This window comes from Macrotis lagotis, chromosome 1 (genome assembly GCF_037893015.1).
Source record: "Macrotis lagotis isolate mMagLag1 chromosome 1, bilby.v1.9.chrom.fasta, whole genome shotgun sequence".
In the NCBI taxonomy this organism is placed as follows: Eukaryota; Metazoa; Chordata; class Mammalia; order Peramelemorphia; family Peramelidae; genus Macrotis; species Macrotis lagotis.
The window spans coordinates 460,412,691-460,430,969 of NC_133658.1; the positions used below are offsets into that span (position 1 = coordinate 460,412,691).

An 18,279-nucleotide genomic window follows, 5' to 3' on the forward strand; every position below is an offset into this window, starting at 1 on the left:
TATTTTTTTTTTCTATAAGCATTACAGAACATTGTTCTTTCTAATACACAGAACCAAGAATGGAACACAATACCCCTTGAGTTCTGACATGAGGCAGAATACCTTCTGATGAGAGGCAGGATACAGCAAAATTTTTACCCCATTATTCCTGTTACCCTCACCCAAGATCACTACTTACACATACTGAAATTGCTCACTAAAACCCTAATATCTTTGCTCAAATGAACTAATATATAGCCTTACCCCTCACCTTGAATGTGTCAATATTTCTAGAAACTAAATGTAACAATTTCACAAGTATCCTACTAAAATTTCATTTTCTTTCAATCGTCTGAATATTCGATCTATTGTTGGTCTACTATCCTCCACTCTGGTTCTTCCTCCTACTTTTGACTCTCATCTCAACACAAGACCTGGAAAAAGAGAAAAAACTCAAAATCAACAGTTTCTGGCAGCCAAAGAGGGCAAAGAACAAAGGGGCCTTGAAAGGAAGTGATGACAGACCAAGAGGAAGAATCCCTAAGGGAAAGTCAGAACTGCATTTCCTGGGCATGCTGACATGCTCTGAGTCTTTTGATGTCTATGCATGTGTTATGTGAGGGCGTGCGCATGTCGGGGGAGAGTGTGTGTGTGTGTGTGTGTGTGTGTGTGTGTGTGTGTGTGTCTGTGTGTATGTGTGTGTGTGTGAGAGAGAGAGAGAGAGAGAGAGAGAGAGTAAGCGAGGGAGGAAGAGGGAGAGGGGGAGAGAATGGGGGAGAGAGAGGGACAGGAGAGAGAGAAGGCTTTGCTCACAGGGGGCATGTCATCTTCTCTTATCTCCGTTCTGTTTACTTTTCAAGGCTCTGCCTGTGTTGACGTCTCAGATGGAGGTGGTGAGATGGATGGATTCACAAACACTCATCCTTATCCAGTCCCCCAACTCACTAACATGTGCACACATACACATGCAAACAGCATCACACATACACAGTCATATAGACCCACTGTCATACTGACTCATTCATCGACATGTACCCACTGACACTCACCCAGACAGATACATTATCACAGAATATCTACAAACATATAGGTAGACAGATTCAACCACTCTAGAACAGACACACAAGCACACACCCTCACACATGCCTGCAACCAAGGCCACATGACCACAGATAATGGATGACAGACATGCTGACCTTAGATTCAGAAAGAGTTTCCGGATCCTCATTGACACCCCACCCCATCCCTGTAGCCATGAGCCTGCACCCTTCTTCTTAGGGACTCCATTCCAGACCTCAGCTTCTCTTGCCTAATCCACCTCCTCCCATTGGAAATAAATACCACGCAGGACCACCCATCCCATCTTCTTCCTATCTCAACGTTCAAAAACTTTCTAACAAGCACAATTTTCTAACTAAGACACAGCAGAGCAGGGAAGCATTTTGGACCAATATTTTGTGTTTAATATTAAGGAATTTAATCTGACGCTGTAAGATTGGATGGGAGATGGAGATTCATAGCAGCTGAAATATGAGAGGTGATGGCACTATACTCCTGACTCAACCTGAATATTTGGGAAGCTTATATGATCGAATACTGAAAACTGGGAGAAAACCTCTACGGTCATCTTGTCTGACCCCTCTCAGGTTAACAATAAGGTAAGAAGAGTGACCCAGTTACCCTGAATCACAGAAGGATTGGAATCCAGACCTTCTTGATTCCAAATCCCTTTCCAGAGCCCCACAACTACTATCAAAAAAAAGTTAAACCTTAAGACCAGGAATAAGTATCCCAGCTACTCAGGCCTCAACAGAGGCCATGACCTAGAAGAAAGCATAGGAATATGACTAGATATTCAGATCCTATTAAAAGGATGGTAGGAGAGAGGATACAAATAATTCTGTGGTAAAAAAAAAAAATAAGATTCAACAGATACCATAAACCCAGGATTAGGGACCTCAGCTCTCTACAGTGTAATCCACATCTGAAAACGATTCCTCACACAATACAGTGAGTAGTCATCTAGTCTCTGCGTAAAGACTGCCAACAACCCATTTCCCTTTAGGGAATTATTTGTGTAGGGAAGAAAGATTCTGAGTAAGTTTTTAGCCTAGAAAGCTGAGCATATAATACATATAATACAAGTAAGGAGTGAATCACAAGCTATTACAAGTTATTACACTAGCTTTAAGAAGACTCTTTACCCTATCCATTTCTTAAGTGTGAAAGTTTCCTTGATTAAATACCATTGATCAGTAATGATGGACCACATTCCTGAGTGAGTCGAAGAAGAGAATCATTTGCAGAATACAGTCCTTGCTCTATTCCAGAGAGTTAGCTAGAGGGGTTTGTTCACTCTCCCCCCTCCCATATTGGATATCTTGTCATAGACATCCAAATTAGTTCAAAAAATTGTATGAGCTAGGTGAGTAACCAGAGATTCATATCCTCCAGATAGACGTGAACAAAAAGAAGCAGTCATTTGAGGCCAGAAGGGTCTTTGAGGTTCATGATTCCTGAGAGCAGGCCATGACTTAAAGGGAAATTTGTCTGAAGAGTTGAATGGGACAGAGGATTCCATCAGATATAAATAAGCATCAAGATTCTGTCAAGCCAGAGATGTTAGCTGCCCTTTACACAGATGTTCCCTATTTACTTGTCTCACTACGATTTTAAGTCAAAGTTGTGCCCACCCTTACCAAGGGCGCTATTTGTGGAAGATTGTTCCACAGATTTTCAGGAGAGGAAGAATGAATTTTTTGTGTTTACTCTTCCTATTCTGCAATGTTAGTAAATGCCATTCCTAAGAGTTACTTGTGTCCACAGTTAGAGAGAAACTCTCTGGTAGTGGCTCACATTAAAAGAGGGATACTCTAGATCTTATAAATTCATCTACAATGGCAAAGATTAGAAAGACAACTATTCTCACAGCTACCAAATTAATTTGCTTTCTCGGTTACCATTTCACATTCTTGACTAAATGCTTAAATGCACAAACTCTACTGAACAAATTAGGGTGAGTGATGCGTATTACACTTTGTTATTGTGAAGCTAGTTTTAAAAACTAAATATAGAATTCATTTATTCCCCTTAATTTCCATATATTTAGTTGAATCAGTTCTAGGTTGTCAAGAAATGTATTTCATTTAATTTTCTCATTAAAAAATTTTTTTACCATTACCCTTGCCGCTATTCAAAAGAAAACCATATGTATGTAGATATGTGCACAAACACACACACACACACACACACACACACACACACACACACACAAATTTATCCCTTCCATGTCATGGGAGTTAAGAGAGTGGCACCCCTACAATCTAGAAAATTCATGTAAAATTTTTGGATGCTGATTTTCTGGCCAAGATAGTGGAGACGACTGGCACTATGCTAAGGTCTCCTGACCTTCCCTCATATATAATATGAAACAAATCACTTAACAGTAATTCAGTCGACAAAACCCAGAAAAAGAAGTGAGGAGAAGAACATCTACCTCAAAGTTTCTCTTCCAGGATCATGGGTGAGCCTGGTGCAGAGAGCAAAGACCCTACCAGGAAGGGTGAGAAGCAAACTAGCCTAGGATCAGCCGTGGAGATGCTGACTATGGAAGACATGGTCCAAGAGCCAACTGGGGCATGGAGGATTTGGCTGTAAAACAATCCATTTGGGGTGCTCCAGCAGGGCCATAGGGTGAGTTCCAGTGCAGAGATTTTCAGACATCGATCTGCTGGGCTCCTCTGGTCTGGAGGAACTCAGACTCCATGCTTTTACTTCAGCAGAATACTCTTCCCAGAACGAACACAGGTACAGGCCATCCACACCACTCTCCAGGCTCAGGCATGGGCAGCAGAACTCCAGCAGCTGAGTAGGGAGAGTAATTACCTTGTCCTAGGGCACATCCCACATTGTTCAACGATAAAAGCAGTACCACTGACCCCATCCAGGCCAAGGTAGTGAGCTTCAAATAAAGCTCACAAACACTCTCGGGAAAGCAACCAGCACCTACTACTGGCCAGCCCACGTGGAGTTATTAAACTCAATGAGTCAAGGCTCTAGCACCCCCTATTGGTCGTCACACTTGGAATTATTAAACTCTGTGTAAAGCCTCTAGGGAGCTCAACAACAAACTTCTATGAACCAGCCCTTTCCCTAATATAAGACCTTAGGGAAATGAAGAAAAGTCAACAGAAGGGGGAACCATTGAAAGCTACCTCAAAGACAAAGACCCTAACTCAGATGTAGAACCTCTGAGGAGAATATGATTTCCTCTCCCACCCAGAAAGACTTCCTTGAAGAAATCAGAAAGGAATTTTCAAAATCAATTGGAAAATTTTGGAGAGAATCGTAACACCTTCCAAGAAGAAAACAAATCTTTTGAAAATACAACTGGACAGATGCAAAAAGAAAATAACACTCAAAACCTCAATTGATCAAATGGAAAACTCTTTCAAAAATAGAATTGACCAAAAAGAAAAGGAGGTTCAAAAAGATAAATGAAGAAAATTCTTCTCTAAAAAAAAAGAATGGAGTCTGTGGACTAACGACTTCATGAGAGAAAAGGAATCTGTTAAACAAAACCGAAAAATTGGAAAAAATAGAAGAAAATGGAAAGCACTGAACTGGCAAAACCACGACCTGGAAAATAGAATGAGGAGAGACAAGCAAAGAACCACTGGGCTTACTGAAAATATTGAAGACAAAGAAAGCCTGGACTTAATATTACAGGATTTAGTGATGGAAAATTGCCCTTACCTCATGGAATCAGAGGGAAAAATACTTATTGAAAGAATATATTGATCTTTTCCAGAAAGGGATCCCAAAATGAAAATGCCAAGAAGTACTGTGGCCAAATTCCAGAACTATCAGATAAAAGAGAAAATCCTGCAAGCAGCCAAAAAGAAACAATTTAGAGACCAAGGAGCCACAGTAAAAATTGCAGAGGACCTAACTGCATCAATATTAAGGGATAATTACATTTCTTCTCCTTTATTTCAATAATTGAGGCCACACATTTTGTTTCTATTTTCAATTTACATCCTCTGCAAAATAGAGCAATCATCTTCCTCCCATACCTGTAGGTAGGGATCAAGTAATAATAACTGAAAGTTTCCTCAAAATTCTGTCATGTGCTGAGTGAGATGAGCAGAACCAGAACATTGAACAACTTAAGAACAACATAAGAACTTGCTCACTCTATCAGAGCAATCATCAGGGACAATTTTAGGAAATCTGTGACAGAGAAAAGAATGTGTATACAAAGAAACAACTGTGGAGTTTAAACGAAGGCCAAAGATGATTATCTTCAATTTTAAAAAATTTGTGTCATGTACTACATAATTTTGCTAACTTTAGGAGTTTCTTACTTCCTTAAAGATGTTTTTTCTTTTCCTTCAACACATTTAATTTTGATCTGTGCATTTTACGGGAACAAATGTAAAGACTATCAGATTACCTTCTGTTGGGGGAAGGGGAGGGGGAAGGGAGGGATAAATGGTAAAATTCAAAATCTTGCAAAAAATTTGTAGAAACTACTATTGTATATAACTGGAAAACAAGTTATTTATAGACTAAAAAAATTTCATGAACTTATGGGGAGGCTATACAAAACTAAATAATCTCTAAATTAACTAAAATAATGTAGATTAGACAGAGACAAACCAAAGTACATTGAAAGTCAACTTACATAAAAGTACATAGGAGCTAATTCAGAAAAGACATGAGCAGTTAACAAGTGGTATCTTTATTCTCAGGTTAAGTAGGAGGATCTCAAGAGAAGCTGCTCATAGCATGTAGATAAGGGTTCCAGCAAGCTCTCTCCAGTTCTATCATTATTCCCTCCAGGACAGAATCTCCAAAAAAAGTTATTTTTTGATAAAGGAAGGAGGTTCAAATTTAGCGGGACAACTTCTAGAGTCTGGTGATGTTAAATGACTCAGTGTTCAAGCAACAAGCATACTTGTACAAGCCAAGAATGTAAACTGCTCTGGGTGTTTTGGAAAGTTTCCTTGTTACTTCCTGGGTAACTTTGGGTGGATCATTTACTGTTGGAATCATGTCCTGATTTTCCCATAATCAAATTTTTCCCAAACCAAAATTCTTAGGGCTCTAATGAAAAAAAAATTAGGAAAAATGTCCTTTTACAATGTATTATGTATTTTTGATATTTAAATTAGAAGATACATTTCAAGCGTTCCTATTTTTTTATTCAAGGGAAATAGTTCATTACAGTATCTGGTGTTTGAAGATATGGAAGAGACATTTTTCATGATGGTGAGTTTATTGAAATTATTTCCATATGTGAAAATTTCATTATAAATTCTATCACTACCATTTTCTAGTGAAACAGATTCTAACCTATATCAGCCTAATTTAAGGAACAATCCCTAATTATCACACTTGGAGAAACTCCCCTTGAAAAGAATTATGTGATCATAAAGAGCTGCTTGCTCTCCAATTGTGATTTATTACAGAGATATAACATTTTCAAAGAAAAGAAACCAAAAAAAAAGAAAGAAAAGGGATCCACTATGTTGATGACCCTGTTAGCCTGATTAAAATCAGTCATGTTTAGAGATTCCGTAAGAAATCCAGTCATTGGAGCAATTTTGTGATTCCATGATGTAATGGTGAAATTCTTATGTCACTGACATCTTGACAAAGTTTTCAAACTGACAGGATTTGAGGAAGTTCTCACACAAATGAAAAATATTTAATTCCAGAGAGTCTCCAATTTATGAGTATTTAACAAACCCTCCATGAGACTTATTTTGCACAATGCCATATCCAAATTTGTAGGCAAAACTATTAATATCAATCTAATTTTACAATTTCTATAATGAATGACCTAAATGGTTACTCTAAACACTGCTACATTATGGATTAAGTAAATGCCAGTAAATTAATCAGAATTCTGTTTTTTTAATTGCTCAGAATTATTTGTGATTCTGATTTGAACTTCTGTCATTAAAAATGAAAATAATAGAGCAACCAGAAGGAAAAAAGAAGACTGTCTTATGGATTTGAATATGGAATTGAAAAACAAAATTATGGTTCCAAGATGAGTAGGGGATAATGATACACAGTGAGTTTCTAATTTAGGCCATCATTTGATTAAATTTAACTTGGATTTCCATCATTTTAGAAAGGATTCAAATGTCTCATGCAGAAGGAACACTACCTGACAATAGTTGTCATTTAAAAATAAATGATAGGGAGCGGCTAGGTCACGCAGTGGATAAAGCACAGGCCCTGGAGTCAGGAGTACCTGGGTTCAAATCCAGACTCAGACACTTAATAATTACCTAGATGTGTGGCCTTGGGCAAGCCATTTAACCCCACTGCCTAGCAAAAAAAAAAAATAAATGATAAATGATGCTGAAAAAGCACAAAAATAGGCAATTTGTCTTAGCATTTTAAAATGTAACCACACAACTGCAAAGTTGGCACTGAGACAAAACTTACAGGGCAATCCAATTGCAAATGCTTGGCCACAGTGGGAATGTATTCATGTATTGCTCAATGACAATGTTTTAGCCATATCATGGAATCTTATTGTTCTGGGTAGTTCAGTGCCTTTGCACTTCATAGAGATTATCTAACAGTGATATTGAAAATTGCATTTACTTCATTAACTGGGAATTGCCTAAGAAATTTTATCAGATGTTTCAGGTTAAACTCTGCTCTGTGCTGTTCACCCTGTACTAGGCCCCAAAGGAGACAGAAAGACATTTGCTGACATCCTTCCTAAATATCATATTTCTTTTGGTGGGTTCCATCACCTTAGAACCTGTTTAGACGCTTGATTTAAAGCTGTTTATATGACGGAAGCTAGAAAAATCTCAGGGTAGTTCCTGGATTCTCTTTGCCATCTCTCTCTGAATTCTTTTTTTGAAATTTTCAGTTTGGAGAGAAAGGCATATGTCTTATCACGACAGGTAAGATATATGTTCATAAAGTAAAAATAGTTTTTAGGCAAATATGGCATGCCGCACCTACCTACACTTCTGTTCCTCAGGACCTGTTTAGATGGAAAGAGGGATTGAGGCAAAAGCCTTAACCAACGATGCAAATAAGTTTATTTTTTTAGGTTTCTTTTGCAAGGCAAATGGGGTTAAGTAACTTGGCCAAGGCCACACAGCTAGGTAATTATAAACTGTCTGAGATAGAATTTGAACCCAGGTACTCTTGACTCCAAGGCCAGGGCTTTATGCACTGCAACATCTAGCTGCCCTGAAAATAAGTTTATTGATAATTTTAAAAGAATTTCACTTCAAAAATTATTTTCTCACTCTTCTAGGAAAACAGAACATAACTTAACAGAGACCACCAAAGGTCCCAAAAGTCAAATGAGTGGTGACTTTCTTCACATTTTTCTATTCTTGATTTCATTCCATGTACAGTTATCTGAGACATCTTGAGTTTAAACTGGATTTATTTCAAAAATTTTTTTTTTAGGCTTTTGCAAGGCAAATGGGATTAAGTGGCTTGCCCAAGGCCACACAGCTAGGTAATTATTAAGAGTCTGAGACCGGATTTGAACCCAGTTACTACTGATTCCAGGGCTGGGGCTTTATCTACTGTGCAACCTAGCCTCCCCTAGTTCACAGATTATTTACCAATAGCACACTAATCTAGGAAATGATTACTTTGAGGAATTCCCCTCATAAAAAGGATCTTTTGAAATCATTGCTAAACCCCATTCAGGAATAGTAAACAAGGACATTTCATATTTTAGAAATTTCAAGAGATTCCATAGAAGTCTTTTAATGCTATTGAGAGAGGAATTGCTGCTGTAATATTCTTCTGATATTTTTGATCCTAAAACTGTGGTGGGGGGGAGGGTTGCTAAGACACAAAAATTATTTAGCACACAGCTACCATTTTTACATTTTACTTTGCAATTCATTGCTTTAAATCAATTTCAATAGGTATTGAGTTTCGTAGGGCAGAGCCAAGATGGCGACAAGAGAGCAATGTCTCTTAGAAGCTCTCTCATAAAACTTAGAAACAAAGGACTCTAACTAAAGTTTTGAGAGACAGAACCCACAGAGGGACCCAGGGAGGCAGTTCTCTTACCCAAGGTAACCTGGAAAAGAGCAGAAAGGCTCAGCTACCCGGGGTTAGAGGGGCAGCCCGCCGGAGGGGTGGCCTGCATGAGAGAAAGAACTTCAGCCTCCCGGAGGCATCTCCAGGGCACTGGGAGCTGTGGCTCACAGCAGCTGGGGAGTCTCCTGAGGTCCGCCACCCGTGAGCACCAGGCACAAAGTGGGGGAACAGCTGGGGCCCACTGCCAGAGTAAGCACGTGAAGCCCAGCCCTCAGGGCACAAAGCAAGCAAGGTGGTCTTTCGGCAGCACAGATCCAGGAATAGAAGCAGGCAGAGATGGTAAGGTGGAGCCCCCAGGACATGAGCCCATTGAGCTGATGGAGGTGAGTGAAGAGAGACTGCAGAGCTGTGCCCCTCGAACAGGACTCTGGGGCTCTGACCACATTCAGATCCTGATCACAGTCTAGGCCCCCCCATAAACCAGCAGGGCCCCCACCCACCTCAGCCCTGTGGCAGAGGGGAGGGGCACATATGGTCATTCACAGACCAGGAGGGAGGAACCTCACACACTGAGATCCTTGTGGGAGTGTCCCAAAAGCTCAAGAACCCAAAACAGGTTAAAGTTGGGAAAATGAGCAGAGAAACAAGAAGATCATTGAGAAATATTTTGCATGTGAGCCCAAGAAGGATTAAAATACTCAGTCTGAAGATGAGGAAGCACAAGCTCCTGCATCTAAGGACTCCATGAAAAACAGAAACTGGGCTCAGGCTATGACAGAGTCTAAAAAAAGACTTTGAAAATCAAATGAGCGAGTTAGAAGAAAAACTGGGAAAAGAGAGATGCAGGAAAAATATGAAAATGAAGTCAGCAGCTTAGTCAAGCAAATCCAAAAATGCTGAAGAAAATAGCATGCTAAAAACCAGCTTAGGTCAAATGGATAAAACAGTTCAAAAAGTTATTAAGAATGCTTTAAAAGCAAAATTGGCCAGATCGAAAAAGAGATAAGAAAACTCTCTGAGAACAAATCCTTTAGACAAAGAATGGAACTCGGGGGGATTGATGAATTTACCAGAAATCAGGATTCATTACTTCAAAACCAAAAAAAAAAATGAAAAATTAGAATAAAATGTGAAACATCCCATTGAAAAAAACAACTGATATGGAAAACAGACTTAGGAAAGATAATTTAAAAATTATTGGAATACCTGAAAGTCATGATCAGGAAAAGAGCCTTGACATCATTTTCAAAGAATTACTTCAGGAAAATTGTCCTGATATTCTAGAATCAGAGGGGAAAATAGAAATGGAGAGAATCCACCGATCCCCCCAAGAAAGAGATCCCAAAAAACCAACCCCTAGGAATATTATAGCCAAGTTCCAGAACTGCCAAGTCAAAGATAAAATATTACAAGCAGCCAGAAGGACGCAGTTCAAATATCATGGAGCTTCAGTCAGCATCACACAGGACTTAGCAGCAATTACCTTGGAAGCTTGTAGGTTTTGGAATATATCGGCAGGCAAAAGAGCTTAGAATGCAACCGAGTATCAACTACCCAGAAAGGCTGAATATCCTCTTCTGGGGAAAAAGATGGACTTTCAATGAACATGGCAATTTCAAATGTTCCTGTTGGAAGAACAGAAGATATGATCTTCAGATACAGGACTCAGGTGAAGCATGGAAATAGGAGAAGGGGAAAATATGAGGGAGTTAATGAACTGCATGTATTCCTGCATAGAAAAATGACGCTGATGAAACTCATTTGAACCTTCTCAGTTAATAGAGCAGGTAGAGGGAGCTTTCATAGTTGAAGCACAGGATAAAGCTGAATTTGAATATAAAAAGAGGTAAAATTAGTCAATAGAAAAAAGGGAAATGTAATAGGAGAAAGAAAAAGGAGAGGGGAATAGGCCAAGATATTTCATATAAGATTTTTATTACAATGAGCTATTGCAATGATATGAAGACGGGAAGGCAAGGGGGAATGAGGGAAACTTTGCTCTCATCAGAGGTGGCTAGGAGATGACATAGCATATATACTCAATGGGGTATAGACATCTGGAGTAAGAAGCAAAGGGGGTCAAGGGGGAAAGGTGGGATGTGAGTGATGGAGGAGAGGATGGACCATGGGGGGAGAGTGGTTAGATATAACACATTTTCCTTTTTACTTGTAGAAAGGGGTTGGAATTGGATGGCCTGTCCAGATCCATAGGGCGAGGTGGACGCTGGTCCTAAGGGGTAGTAGCGGGGCTCAAGGCCTCTTGGCCACAGGACCAAAGATCTGTCTGTTGAGCCCCTCAGCTACCCTACAGCAGAGTCAGAGTGAAAGGAAAGAGAAAATATAGTACACGGTAGTGGAGAAATACGGAAGGAGGGAGTTGCGATCAGCAATGGCAATGGTGTAAAAATTTGGAAGTTTTGTGATGGACTTATCATAAAGTGATCCAACTGCAACAGAGTTGTTGGTATTGGAACAAAGACTGAAGCACATTTTTTATTATTTGGGCGGGGTGCGGGGCAAATGGGGCTGGGTGGCCTGCCTGGAGTCGCATAGCAAGGTGATCTTCGGGTGTCTGAGGCCAGAATCAAACCCGGGTGCTCCTGGCTCAAGGGCCAATGCTCTGTCCACCACCCAGCCACCCCTATTATTACTATTTTATTTTATTTCATGTATTGTTTTCTTTTTCTTTTCTTTTTCTTTTTTTTTTGGTTTTTGCAGGGCATTGGGGTTGGGGTGGCTTGCATGACAAACGGTTGGGTGATTGTTGGGTGTATAGGACTGGATATGGCTTTTGAGTACTCCTGGCTCCAGGGCTGGAGTCCTGTCCATTGTGCCACCTGGCCATACCTACAATTATTACTATTATTTTTTTAATTTTAAGTATTTTCTCTCGCCTTTACTTTATTGCTCAAGCGAGTCTATATTTTGTGGGAGGAGGTGGTATTCTGTTTACTCTTAAACAAGAACATTTTATGAATGTATAAAAAACATTTGTACAAAAAGAGAATATAAAATAAAACATAAAAAAGGACTTTTGTAACTTACTGAAGGAAATGTTTTCCATAGCATGATAAGTTTAAAAAATATTTCACATAGGTTTATTGACTTTCAACAGAATAAAAATGTGATTTACATAATTATGACAGAAAAATTTAACTTTTTGCTCCTATAATCTTTGAGAATTGCCTTTAATTGTCTTATTACACAGGAGAATTGAAAAGTCATCCACTTGGCAATATAAAGGGTTGTAAAGGCTTTACAAATATCAAAACTCATCTTGATGGAGAGCTTTAGGATTATGTTGAGAACTTACCATAGATAATCTTACAGGGTTTTCACAACAACCCTGGTGTGATACTATTCTTAGCTCTATTTTATAGATGTGGAAAGAACCTGAAAACAAGGTCAAATGACTTGGCCATGTTGATAAATCTATTAAGTGTTTGAGGCAGATTAGAAATCAAAGTGATAAGATTTTTTTCAATTCAGTTATTACATTATGTACAGTGCACCTAGATGGCTTTTTATATAATCTCAGTGACCAAAACTACCAGCAATAAAGTCCTTATTTTCATTATTTTTTCTTCACAGACACTTGTTGTGAAATGATAATATTCCATTCCAGCGGGAAGATGAAATGAAAATACTTTTGTTTGAATAGCAAGTTGGCTTAGTGGATGAAGCGCTGGTCCTGAGATAGGAAGAATCATTTTTGCAAGTTGAAATGATAAAAAATAGCACCTAGAGAAGCAATTATATAAAACAGTAAACAAACATAGTATTAGCTACTTTGGGGCAAATTGTGTATCTTTTTAAAAAAATTTTAAGATACTTAGCACCTCTGTCAGTGTAGATATTTAATATGATTTAAAAATTCATCATTATTCAAAGGAAGAAAAGCAAACAGTAATAAATAGCTCACCTAAAACATTTTTAGATTTTTTGATATTACATACAAAGTACTATATATATGAATTACTGCTCAGTATTACAGTGAGTTAGGGGCCCTGCCTGGCCTAATGGTTGCAAAATACTTTGTCTGCATGAGTGGAAAAAAGTACAGTTGAAAATATCTCCATTTATTCAAGAGAAAGGCAAATCATAAGAAATGTCTAGGCTTATAGAATTGCCTAGCTATTTTGTCACATTTTAATATATTGTATTTAAACTCTTTGTGTTTATGATTTATACCTCCTGAAAGACAAGTTGAGTTTTCTTTGTCGGAATTAATATTTAGGATTGCATATAGCAAGAAGGAAGCAGATCTTCATCCGCCTCAAAGGTGAGATTTCAATTTTGTCTTTAATGTTATTCTAATTTGATTGGGAATGAGAATGGAGACATGTTGAACTGATCCTTTCAGAAAGTGAACAAAGTGTTGGTGAAAAAACGATCTTTTCCATATATTTATCAATTTAAATCTAAAATTTCATTTGAAAATGTTTTTACTCCCCCTAGATCAGCCAATTCTTGGCTTTTGCATAAGAGCAAGGATGATTGTGCATTCCTATTGAGTGCTGACATCACATTCTTTTTATTCTTGCTGATTTATTTCTTTGGATAGTTATCTGAGAAAACATGAAATAAAAGCAGTTTTAGCACAGTAAGTTATTTTCCAATAGCATGGATACAATCAAACCATTGTTACCAGTTTAGGAACAGTAAACAGGACTAACCATGATTTGAAATGTCCAAAAAGATCGCACAAGAGTCTTTTAATGCAGCTGACAACATAAATCACTGCTATAAAACACTTTTGAACTTTGTGCTCCAAAAATATTGCAAATGGGATCATGGAAAAGTCCAAATCAAGGACGAGATAAACAAGAGACTTTATGTCACCCAGAAAAATGATAAAGTATAGCATAAAATTAATAGGATAGTAGCTACTTCGAAAGTGATGGTGTAATCTAATTTTATTTTTCTTTACTGAGCACTTTGATGGTCAGTGTAAATGCCACTTTTACATAAAAAAATTTTAATGAAACTGACACTATTCATACGAATTAATGATAATTTTTGTGAGAGCCAGTGAACTTGGGTTGAGGGATAGAGGGTATAACATTCTGAGACTGCACGAGAATGTCAAATCATAAGAAATCTCTGGCCCTACAGAATTGCCTAGCTTTATCCTTTCATTTTAATTGTTTTGTGTATATACTTTAATTTCTTTGTATTTATGACTTATAGCTCCTGAGAGAAAAATATTTAGTTTTTTCTTTCCCAGCTACCTGGTGAGGGCTGTAGCATTAGAAGGTGACTTTCCAATTTTACCAATAATGTTATTAGAATTAGATTTGGAGTGAGAACTGAGAAACAGTGAATAGATCCTTTCTAAAAGTGAACAAAGTGTAAATAAAAAATTATGTCCATAATATTATGTCTTATAATTTACCTTTCCAAGTGACATTGAACAAGGCATTTAATATCTGAATGGCTACTGATTCTAAGTTGGAAGTGAATCAGATCATCTATGCATGACTGTCATTAAAAGGCCTATCACACTCAATTTAACAATCACTCACTCTCATTTTAGGGTATAATTGTCTGCACTTTATGGTACATTTATTGAAAATGTATGAAAACTGTAGCGATAGTAACTAGTTTAGAGTATCTCTTGGTAGGAAAAACTTATGAGACTAGTAGGGTTTAGTCTTATTCTTGATTGAGGACAAAAGTCAAGAATAATTTGGCAATAGATCTCTATCTGCAAGGTATTACTACAAATCTCACTAAAGAAATGTTTTAGGGAAATAGAAACTTATGAAATTCACAGTATTTAAGGATATTCTTTTGTTCACTTCAATAATTACTCACAATTTGCCATACTCAACAATAATACTATCAAGTTTTCCATAATATGTTCATATTCAATAAATGCTTTTGTATTTCTTCAAAGTCAACTTCACTGAGTTTGCTTTCTCAAGATTGCTAAACTGAGAAAAGCATAAAAACATTTATACATATTATATAAAATATATAATAAGCATGGTGAGAGAAGGAAAGATTCATTTTCCTTTTCTATTCTGTATTTGATATGGCATTGAGAATGGTTCAGTTCACTGGGCCTCAAGGAATGAGGCCTCTTCCACACCTCATCCTTCTTTTCTTCCCTACCTTGCATTGATTACTTGATCAACCTACAACAGGTTTCTTATTTGTAAGATTTAATATTGAAGCTGTCAAGTCCTCCAAAATCGTGACCGTGACTCCTTGGAATTGAAATTATTTTATGATTTCATGCATTATTTTTTCTGTGACCTATAATTCTAGAATTTGGGTACCATATTCTTGGAGATTTCACTTTAGGATCATTATTAGGTGGTGATTGGCAATTCTTTTCAATTATGATTTTACTCTTTTGTTTTATGATATCAGGAAAGTTTTCCTTGTTCATTTATTTAAGATTTTTGCAACGCAATGAGTTTAAGTGGCTTGCCCAAAGCCACACAGCTAGGTAGTTCTTAAGTTTTTGAGGCTGGGTTTGAATTCAGGTACTCCTGACTCCAGGGCCAGTGCTGTATCCACTGCACCACCTAGCCACAACTCCTTGTTCATTTCTTGAAACATGTTATTCAGACTCCTTGCTTTCTGCTTACTAGTAACACAATTCTTAAATTATCTCTCCTTGATCTATTTTCCCATTCAATTATTTTACATTTTCATCTATTTCTTTCTTTCGTTCTTTCTTTCAACTTTGTTTGAATGCTTCTTGATTGATCAGAGAGCCATTATCTTGCAAGTACCCAGTTGTCCTTTTTCAAGTAATCATTTTCTTCAGTTAGATTTTGTATTTCCCTTTCAATTTAGTCATTTTTTTAAAGGAGTTGCTTTCTTCAGTGCACATTTTTCTCCATTTGGACAATTCTTTTATTTAAAGAATAATTTTCATCATTTATTTATCCAAATTTATTCTTGATGGAGTTGATTTCTTCACTAAATGCCTTCTTGCCCACTCTGTCTACTCCATTTGTGGGATTCAGGCAATTCACAATGATTTGGCAGAAGCGATACCTAATTCTACCTTGAATTCAGTGAACTGGTTGTTAATTGGTTTTCTCCACAGTGGTGGGATTCAGTCAGTTGGCTCCAGTTCAGCAGAACTGATTACCTAATCTGAACCTGCCCTTCTGTGAACTGGTTGTTTATTCACATCCCACCATTGTTGACTCCCCTGTCTTGCATAATTTTTCCCCCAATGTTTCTACTTGCTATTTAAAGTTCATGAACTTTTCCAAGAGGACTTTTGGAATGTGAGAACAATTCATATTCCCCTGTGGAATTTCACTTCTAGGCCTTTTTCCACTTTTCTCTTCTGTAGAGTTGTTTTGATCTTCCTTATTGCAATAATAGTTGTCTATTATAGTCATGGCTTCTTTTCTGTCTCTTACTCATTAAGACGAGTTTATGGTTTTGAACTCTATTTCTTGGCCAGAGGGACACTGTCCAAAGCTTTTCACTCAGAGATTTACTGGCCTGCTCATGGAATTTTGGAATTGTGGCCTCAGGTGCTAGCAGCTTACACTGTGTCTTACAGTAGCTGAGCATAGTCCTACTGGCTGGGTTGGGCATCTGACACTTGTGATTTACTTTCTATGATGAGACTGAAAGTCTCACATTTGACCTGAAGTCTTGTAGCCTGGTGAATCTGGATCTAGGAGCCTCAACTACTGATTTCTTCTGTGCTTGAGAGGCTCCTGTTTTCTATAGCTAGAACCTTTCTGAGCTGGTTACTGCTTCCCTGTACTGGGTGCTCATCTTTCCTGAAGTCCTTCTCAAATATAACTGAGATATGTGTCACTCTTTTCTGGGTTCTGTCACTCCAGAATATATTGAGAGCTTTGATTTACAGTTGTTTCTCTGGGAAACTATGAAGACCTCAAGGAAGTTCTTAGCTTCTCTCTGCCATATTTCCTGGAATTCCTTGAAAATCCCAAGTTTGGAGCAAAGGACAACACTCATGGCAGGTGAGAAATCTGTTCAGAAAGTCAAAATAGCTTTGTATTTCAATTCCTCTTCCAGGGCCTGTTTAAATGGAAAGAATGATCAATGTTAAGGTATTGTGCAAAGTTACTTATCATTTTAAAATTAGAATTTCACTTCAAACTTTTTTACTCAACTCTTCTAGGACCACTGATTTAGGGTCAGTATTAGAGAGAGAAGAAAATTCTGGAGATATGAGGGGTAAGATGACTTTCTTTTTGTTCTTGCTGATTTTGTTTTAGCTACTTAGATTATTTACCAATAGCAGCCTAATCTAGAGAATCATGTCATTGAGGATTCCCTTTGTAAAAAAGAATACTACAAGAAGAGGGGAGTTTGCTAAGTCACAATGGCAAAAATCATCTTCAGCGAAGCTAACAATTTTCTTTTTGCTGGGTATTTTAGTGCTTTAAATTATCTATGATAAAACCTACCGGAAAGAGAATTTTTTTTAGATTTTTGCAAGGCAATGGGGTTATGTGGCTTGCCCAAGGCCACATGTCTGAGACTGGATTTGGAGCCAGGTACTCCTGACTCCAGGGCTGGTGCTTTATCCACTGCGCCACCTAGCCACCCAAGAGAATGGTTTTTTAAAGCATCATAAGACTGCATATTATGGCCTTAGTCCTCCAAAGTCAATGTCTTATACATGTTTTCCTGAAGTTATTTTAAGAAGGGTTTTAAACCCTCTGAAAATAATCATAGCTAAGCTTCATACACAGTGTACAGTTTGCTAAAAGCTTTATAGAAGTCACCTTACTAAGTTACCAAAACAACTGTTATGATACTATGCTCACCCCTATTTTAAAGATGTGGAATGACCCTGAAAAAAGGGCCAAGGGACCTGGCTTTATTAGCACAGCTATTAAATTTCTGAGGAAGATCAGAATTCTGGACAATAAGCCTTACTCACTTTAGAGTCAACACGCTATGTACTAGGCAACCAAGATGTCTTTCTCTATATAATCCAACTGACCCAAACTACCAGCAGTAAAATCTTCCTTTCATTTCTTCTTTGTCATATAGCAACTTGATGTCCAATGATATATCCTGAACATTCCTCTCTAGGTAGAAGATGGAATACTAATGAGTATGCTTTTTTGTGAACAGGTGGTACAGTCTACAGTAGATAAATTGCTGTCCTTGAAAACTGGATTACTGTTACCAGTGTGACACTGGCCAAGTCACTTAAGCCTTGTTGCCTCAGTTCCTCTTCTGTACATGATTTGGACAAGGAAATGGCAAAGAGTCAGAAACATGTTGAATATT

At 37.8% G+C, this 18,279-nt stretch overlaps 2 long non-coding RNA genes across 13 annotated transcripts in view; one reads left to right on the plus strand and one right to left on the minus strand.

Moving 5' to 3' along the window:
• Nucleotides 1-774: 774 nt before the first annotated feature.
• On the plus strand, nt 775-11,506 carry LOC141519419 (uncharacterized). Its single transcript, XR_012477350.1, has 3 exons — nt 775-1,637; nt 6,193-6,252; nt 11,201-11,506. It is a non-coding gene; the product is annotated as an uncharacterized LOC141519419 (long non-coding RNA).
• A 592-nt stretch (nt 11,507-12,098) lies between these two features.
• LOC141506640 (uncharacterized) overlaps nt 12,099-18,279 on the minus strand; it is a 76,090-nt gene continuing 69,909 nt past the window's right edge. For 9 of the 12 annotated variants that reach the window (XR_012473938.1, XR_012473941.1, XR_012473940.1 and 6 more), the window contains 2 exons: nt 17,924-18,225; nt 12,099-17,052 (listed from right to left, as the gene is read on the minus strand). This is a non-coding gene — a long non-coding RNA (uncharacterized LOC141506640). The remainder of the gene's footprint in view (nt 17,053-17,923; nt 18,226-18,279) is intronic. The other 3 variants (XR_012473937.1, XR_012473943.1, XR_012473945.1) reach the window with 3 other exon arrangements.